Consider the following 7,252-nt stretch of genomic DNA (forward strand, 5'->3'; position numbering starts at 1 on the left):
TCCTAGCATCCTTGGAGCTGAAGGGAACTGGGTAGAAAAAGCTGTGTTGAAACATGTGCATTAGTCTTGGGGAAGACTGTCTCAGTTTGCCAGGCATCTGTTGCAGGCTTATAGCCATAGCAAAATTCACGGGTGGTGAAGTTATTTTATTCAAAACAGATCTGTGTGTTTTCTTAAATGGAGACGTCTGTGCATGCAAACATTTTTGTCTTATTGCCCATTGAATCCCTTGTAACATGTGTAGGCTCTGGGGGGGGGGACGGGACTGGTGCTTATGTGGAGTGAGGCCTAAGGTACAGCAGTCACCTGCTGTGGATTATTTTTTCATATCAAGGCAAATTTTTTCCTCTTGCTTCATTGCACAAAAGAGGAAAAAAATATCGTGCAGAAAAGCTGGAGGGCTGAAACATGCAGTGCCAGTGTCCCTGTGCAATCATTTTTGCTAAGCTGTGAACTGACTGCATGGTATGTTGTCCTCTGCTCACATTCATTGAGCTCTGTAGGTGGATTCTGAATTGGAGAAGATCTGTGTTGTGGTCATCCTAACCTGGATGACTGTGTGTGTCAGAGGTAAAAGAGATGCATATATGTTCTCTGCAGAAAAAGATTATGAATTGATTTATAAAATCACAATTCTCACCCAGGTGGATTTCTGGCATTACATTTGAAGATCCCCCTTTTCCCATTATAGTAATTCCCTAGAAATCAGGATGCTAAAGCCTGCCAGGCAGGAAAGTGAAATAATTCCAACTAACTTGCATGAGTTTTGGTTTGAGAGATTTTGCAGAAGATGCAGTTGAGCTGGGTTCAGGCCAACATGTAAGGAAACCCCCTGTCTCATTATCCAATTCCTGGCTGTGTGAAGGCAGAGCGCACTGAGTTAGCACAGGACCATTGCCTTGTGGTCTTCTTATGCAGCTGCTATGGCCTGTTGGGAATGTGTAGATGAATGCTAATGTGCCTTCAGGTGCCCTGCAGATTCAATACTGAACCTGAGCTCAGACAATTGATTTAGTCATGCAAGTGTCTCTCTTGGCCAGATGATCCTTCAAAAACACCTCTGAGTTGTGGTCTTGAATCTGTCACTTTTTTTTGGATAGGCATGCATTCTATTAATTAGTGTTGGTGTATTTTGCTCCTGAACACCGGTAGATTTTATTTATTTGTTTCTTCTTTGTGCCTAAGGACTTGTTTTCCTTTTATCTACAATCTTTTAACAATGTGGTGCCCCATTATCCTTTTCCTTTTCGCCTTTTGTGTCACATGAGAAGGCTGTGTTGCAATTCAGTGGGCAGGTTGGAGAGATGGGTAAAGAGAAACCTGATGAGGTTTAACAGGGTCAAGTGCAGAGTCCGACACCTATGAGGGAATAACTGCATGCATCAGTACAGGTTATAGGTTGACCTGCTGGAGAGGAGTTCTGCAGGCAAGGACCTGAGTGCCCTGGTGGATGACACGTTGGCCATGAACCAGCAGAGTGCCCCTGTGGCCAAGAAGGCCGATGGTATCCTGGGGTGCATTAAAAAGAGTGTGGGCAGCAGGTTAAGGGAGGTGATCCTCCCCCTATACTCTGCCCTGGGGGAGGCCACATCTCGAGAACTGTGCTCAGTTGTGGGTTTCCCAGTTCAAGAAAGATAGGGAACTACTGAAGAGAGTCCAGTGGAGGGCCACAAAGATGATGAGAGGCATGGAGCACCTCCCGTAAGAGGAAACTGTCTTGGAGAGGAGGTTGAGGGGGGATGTTGTCTCAATAAATATCTGAAGTAGACAGCCAAGTGGATGGAGCCAGACTCTTTATGGTGGTGCCCAATGACAGGACAAGGGCTCAAACTGGAGCACAGGAAGGTCTGTACAAACACGAGGAAGAGCTCTTTTATGTAGACTGACAGAGCCTTGGCACAGGCTGCCCAGAGAGGAGGTGATAGAGTCTCCCTCTCTGCAAATATTCACAACCCACTTGGATGCTTTCCTGTGTGACCTGCTGTAGGGAACTGCTTTAGCAGGAGGTTGGAACGGTGATCTCCAGAGGTCCCTTCCAACCACTATGGTTCTGTGATACTGCGTGATTCTGTAAGCAGTTTCATATGAAGTTTTAAATTTCCTTCCAGGTTTCAGTAGAAATATGGTTATATCTGTATCTGTTAATATGTTTTGGAATTATTTCTGTTACTAAAGCTTATCTGATGAGGACTTCTGACCTCTTCTTTCATATTTGATCATGTGTGTAATACGTTTGAAAGTAAAAGCAGACAAGTACCTTCTAAATAAATAAGTCAAGTAGTCATTTATCTGCTTATCCCTTTGCTAGCTATCTGGTTGTTTATCAGCTGTGAAGGGCTGCAGTTGCTGTTGCTTTGTGAGCCTATCCATCAAAGGCAGACTGATTTGGGTTTCTTGTTGAAATAAATGTATGTCACATCTGACAGAACCAGCTGCTTAAAGGGCACCCTTGATGTTGAGAGGCAGTAATAAGCAGTATGGATGTCTTACGAGCTGGTGGAAAGGGAGAAGCAGGGGGTGCTAGGAAAAGCATTGTAGGATCCTGCATTTTGGGCTCTGCTGAGCCAATTCAGACTGCAGATATTTTTAGTGCTATAATTCAGCAGGCAGCATGCTGTACAATTACATATCAACATGATGCTTCTCCTGCGGGTCGGTGTAGCTATGTTTCCACCTCCTGGCAAATATAAGGAACAACTGAAAAGAGACTAATGAGAGCTATATATGATTTTTGTAAGGCACTAGAAAATGAAGTAGGAAATTTAAAGAGGCGCTTCTCTGAGCTTAAAGAGAGTTTAATGTTCAGTTTTCTATGCTATACAAAAACTGCATATAGAAGCAGTTTCCAAGTAGTTCTTGTAACTAAAGTGAGTGCTTGAGCCGAACGGAGTCATAAATACAAGGTGCTTGCAGCAGGACTGTAGGCAGTGTGACAGAAGACAGACGTTTTGTATTGAGGGAGGGAAGATGAATGTACTTCCACAGTATCTGAGAAAGGACAGGAACACTCTTCATACACTTCAGTCAATATGACTTCTCAGTCTCTGAAATAGCTGTGCATTCTGTCTATAAAGAAAGGCGTGGAGAATGCTTAGCGACGACCGCAGGAATTCTGTGAGGTAAGTGCACCTCAGTAATACGAAAATGATAATTCTTACAGGGCAGAATGACCTTTTCTCAATGACAGTGTAGACATGTGAAGCTGGGTTTTATCTGAGGAGTTGGTTGGAAATCTATAGTGTCCCTTTCCTTTCTCAGAAACAGACTTTTTTTTTTTTTTTTTCCCAGTGAAAAAACAGTTTTCCAGCTAGTAGTCCCAAGGATGCATGTAGCCAGGATCGCTTATGGGCATAATGAGATGATCATTGTTGCTTGTGCCCTCATCAACTGCATTAATGCTAGCTTGGGGAAGTCCACACATGCCACAGCCATACCAGCCTTGCAGCACATGTGCATAGGTCTGGTTGAGCAGAAGTGCTAAATTCTGAAGTATTGAATCTGGACTTTGAATTTGTTTTCCTACTTTGTTCAGTTGCAAGGACTCCCATACAAACTGCATCGCGTGCCCACAGCTTGCCTTCTTTTTACTTGATATGTTCAGGAAAATCATCCACTGACTGGCTTGCTGGTTGTCTGTGCAGTTGAAAGGCACGTGCGGTAAATCCCCTTGGATGCATTTTGAAATTCCTTTAGCTAGAGGGTATTTATCATTACTGGAGTCATAAACTCACTCTGACAATAAACCGTGCAGAAACAAAGAGCAACCCAGATTACTGATGATGGATACTCAGCAAGTAGCCCAAGGACCTTTTGCTGCTGTGTAGGAGGTCTGCAAGGTATGCACCTATTGGTTCTTCAAGCAGGGGAGTGAGGAGGAAGAGACAATGAAAAGTGATGGGGAAGAACTGTCAGCACCATTTTGCATTTCTACCTTCATTTTGGTGCTAACCCCTGGCTTCCCAGCACCTCTGTGATGCTGAGCATCCCTAAATACTTTGCCACTTGAAGACAAGAACCCTAGTAACTTGTGTGTCTGTATTTCTCTATACATTGATTTTTTTATTTTTTATTTTTTAAATAAATAAACATAGCAGCACATGTGTAGGCACAGCCACAGCACAGATATTGATAGCATCAACATTTGTGGGGGCTGACCTGACTTCATGTCGCACTTTCCGCTTGCAAGTCACTGGGCTGTGGAAGGGTTGGGAAGTTCCAGCAATGCAAATCTAAGTGAGGATGTGCTGTAAGGTGCACCACCCATCTGCATGGTGAGCATAGTGCTGCCAGAAGTACTGCTAAAGTCATGGACAAGAACTGGGATCTGAAGTTGGACTGGAAGCCACCAGAGTGAATTCTTCTGAAGCTCTAAGTGACACAGAGCTTTGAGTACTAGGTTAGTTCATGAGAGAGGAAGTTTGTGACAGCAGAGAAGCCTACATAGCAGAGAATAAAACAAGTAAGAGCAGAAGCACCCTCTTCAGCTGATGTGGTGGCACCAGAAGATTGTAGGCAGTGATAAACATTGCTGTAACACTGGTGTGTGATGACTTTGAATGCTTTATTTTACCACTTGTTTGTTCCACTCCCACAGAGAGAAGAAAAAAAAGAATATTGAAATAGATATTTTGTACCTTCTCCTTTGCTATGTGATTATATTATAAATTTCATGTTTGGCAGGGCTGGCCTAACTGCTCTTCAAACACAAGAGAGGCAGCAAAGTTTTTCCTTTCTGTAAATTAAGGTGTGTAAAAATCTGCTGTGTGATGAGTCTAAAGACAACTCACTATGCAGCTCCTTGTGGAGCAGTGGACTCTCAGCTGAGTTTAAGGCAGTTCTTCCACAGCTCTCCATGGAGAACGAAGCTGTAGCTTTGGAGAATATCATCCTCTCCAAGCTAAGGTGACGCAGGAACGAAGAACTGAAGTAGAGAGTCTTGGTAATCATGTGGCTCTACCCACGCCTACACCTGCTTAAACCACGATCAGTGAAGCTAGACTGAAGATCTACAAATAGGTGAGGAAGGTCCACCTGGGATTTTGTTTCTGCTACATGTCAGTTTCTGCTACTATTTGTAATTCTTTCTAAAGTTGGGATTATCTGAAGTTTGCAGTTTGTATACAAGAAATTAAGGATGTGTGGTACATTGGGTCACTCTTGGTTGTGGAGGGGTAGGCCAATCCCTGAGGCTGGAATGGGAGATAAACTTTCATCAAGGAGTCTAAGATGTGTATCTAGTCTTACTTGAAGGGTTTGGGGAGCTGTGTCCACCTATGAATCATCTGTTTTCTGTTGAATTTTTAGGAGTCTGTTTCTTGATTATCCCACAGTTTTGAAGGTGGTAACTGTATCTGTGGGATGTTAGTTCCCTGGTTCTTCCTGGGAAATGAGTAAAGTAGTGCAGTAAGTCCACAAGAGGTAGAAATTTAAGTAACCAAAGTAATGGACACCTTCCTTGAAGATAAACTTTGTTGCTGGAGCATTGGGATCAAATGAGAAGCCTCTGAACAATGTGCTAATGACTCAAAATTGGTAAGGGGGATTAGATAGGGCCAGGAACAGAAATTACTCGGCATGACTGTGTTGGCCCAGTGAGCATAGACTAGCTGTAGTTAAAATATAAATCATTTTTCATAGTCTCTGGAAATGACAATGCCATTTCTGGGCATTTTAACTTGGGAGTTTCAGGTTTTAAAGGTTTTATTTGCAGCTTTTGTCCCACCATATGTTTCCTGACATCAGTAGGGAACCACAGGTGGTCTGTACCTAGAAAAATCAAGATGCTACATACCCGGGCTGTTTCTATACTTTCCTCTTCAAGGCAAACATCTGTTTTCCTTCAAGGTAGAGAACAGGCTTACCAGAGGCTATTCTTATTGCTATTCTTCCTTTGGTCGTACTCCCATCATGGGGTTACCATGCTTTTTGAACAGGTTGGCTGCAAGGCAGCTATGGATGTGAGGTGTACAATTTAGCTCAGGTAATAACTTCACTATTTTCTAGATTGACGGGCATTAAGAAGGTAAATATTTCTGAAAGGAGAGGCAATTCACACCTGTTTTGTTGAATTACGGCTGCTAAAGACAAATAAGAAAGCAAACAAACAGGCAATACACTCATCTGCTGTTTTGCTTGTTTTTCGCCCCACTAGGGGAAAAACACTTTGTGGTAATGTTAGTATTAGCGTTATTCTAATCATTAATATTTTGACAAACTGAACACACAGAACAGCAAACATCTACCCGGCTGAGGAGGAATTTTCAAGCCTGTTTACCTCCAGTTATATGTTGCCAGAAAACAGTAATTTTATATTTCAGTACAAACACTTCATAACTCTCTTGACAGCTCCATTAGGCAGTTCTCTCCCTTTCAGGAAGCCATCAACCCTCTATTTCCTAGTTTATATAGGAAGTTTATAGAGTTTTCCTTATTGGAAACCGAATGAGGCTGGTTCACGAACTGAATGGGCTGAGTTTTGTAGCTATGAACTATCTGTGACTTCCACTGATGCCAGCAAGTATGAGACAGAAAGGGAGTTTGAACAGAAACTGAAGATCCTCCATTCTCTAACAGTGCTAACAAACTTCTGCTGTGCTGGGAGGGGACTTCATGGGTGCATTATCAGTGTTAGGAAATCCTTCAGAGAATAAAAACACCAGAAGTCTATGAAGTCAAACCATAGGTCCATCTACCCAGTGCCACTTGAAGTAGCAAGCAGCAGGTAGTTACAGACAGTAACTAAAGACAGAGCGAATATGTAGCCTCCCCTAGCCCCCGAATACATCTCAGTTTCTGAGAATAAACAGCTCTTTCCATTTCTTTTCACATATGCCCACTATCAGCAGAAGCTGAGGGATGAAAGGATTGAGCACAGTGCTGCTGAAAGGGACCTGGGGGTGCTGGTGGATGGGAAGCTAGACATGAGCCAGCAATGAGCCCTTGCAGCCCAGAAAGACAACTGTATCCTGGGCTGCATCAAAAGAAGCATGGCCAGCAGGTCAACAGAGGTGATCTTGCCCCTCTACTCTGAGCTGGTGAGATCTCACCTGGAGTGCTGTGTCCAGATGTGGAGACCTCAGTACAGGAAAGACATGGATCTGTTGGAGCACATCCAGAGAAGGGCCACCAAAAGCAACCAAGGGATGGAACAGCTTCCTATGAGGACAGGCTGAGAGAGCTAGGGCTCAGCCTGGAGAAGAAAAGGTTCCAGGGAGACCTGAGAGCAGCCTTTCAGTATCTAAAGAGTGTCTGT

Source organism: Coturnix japonica, chromosome 1 (genome assembly GCF_001577835.2).
Source record: "Coturnix japonica isolate 7356 chromosome 1, Coturnix japonica 2.1, whole genome shotgun sequence".
Taxonomy (NCBI): domain Eukaryota; kingdom Metazoa; phylum Chordata; class Aves; order Galliformes; family Phasianidae; genus Coturnix; species Coturnix japonica.